We start from the raw sequence: 1,044 nt of genomic DNA on the forward strand, positions 1-1,044 counted from the left end.
ACTGTTGGCTCCAGAAGCTTCTCCCAAGTAGCCACATGGCTTGCTTTCTCATTTCCTTAGATTTCCTGCTGAAGATGGAGAGGAAGAATTACTGGTGAAAACCAGGACTTGCTCCTTTGCACAGTTGTGGAGAGCAGGCCATGCCCTGCTGAGTTATCCCATGAGGTATAGAACAGCAGTTTTCAGGCTGATCCTTACCCCAAGTTACTCCAGGTTATAAAGCATTAGTTTGCCGTGAATTACTCTATTTTAAAAAAAAATTTAGCTGTAGATGGACACAATATCTTTATTTATTTATTTTATGTTGTTCTGAGAGTCAAACTCAGTGCCTCGCACATGCTGGCAAGTGCTCTACTACTGAGCCACAACCCCAGCCTGAATCACTCCATTTTGAGTTTAAGTGATTAGGTGGAATTACTCTACTCCTTGTTGATACAAAGCAACCACTATCTGCCCAGCAAAACCATAAGGCACAAAATGGTAAATTAATTATGCTAATGAAAATGAGCCCACCTCTGAATGAATTAATCAGAAGCACATGGATTCATGGCCGTTTTAGACTTGTATCAGGAAAAAACAGGCCCGTGAGCTTATCCAACACACAAGAGCACTGAATGAAGCAACCCTCTTATCTGAGACCCATAAAAGGAAGAGCACACCAAGACTGGACACACTGGTACACTGATCCCCCATCACCTGGTTACTCACCGGGATCCTTGCCCAGGAAAGTCACACAAAGATGAGTCTTTGAATCTCTGTCCTAGAGCTTTAGCACAGTGTGGTTTCTCCGGCCCCTGATGATCACACAGGGCCCACTCCCAGCTGATACTCTGAAATAGCCATCAGTCAGGACCCTGGCCTAGAATAAGTTTCTTAGCTTTGTCTGTGCAGGCCTTTGCAATTGTATCTGCTCTCTGCCTTTAATCTTATTTCAGTCTCCTAAAGCCCTGTGGTTGCCTTAACCCTTTCTTAGCTTTTCAGTAACATAGATATATAAATTATTGTGTAAAGTACAATGTGTCACTTGAGTGTGTGTTGATTGAT

This window comes from Callospermophilus lateralis, chromosome 4 (assembly GCF_048772815.1).
Source record: "Callospermophilus lateralis isolate mCalLat2 chromosome 4, mCalLat2.hap1, whole genome shotgun sequence".
NCBI classification, from domain to species: Eukaryota; Metazoa; Chordata; class Mammalia; order Rodentia; family Sciuridae; genus Callospermophilus; species Callospermophilus lateralis.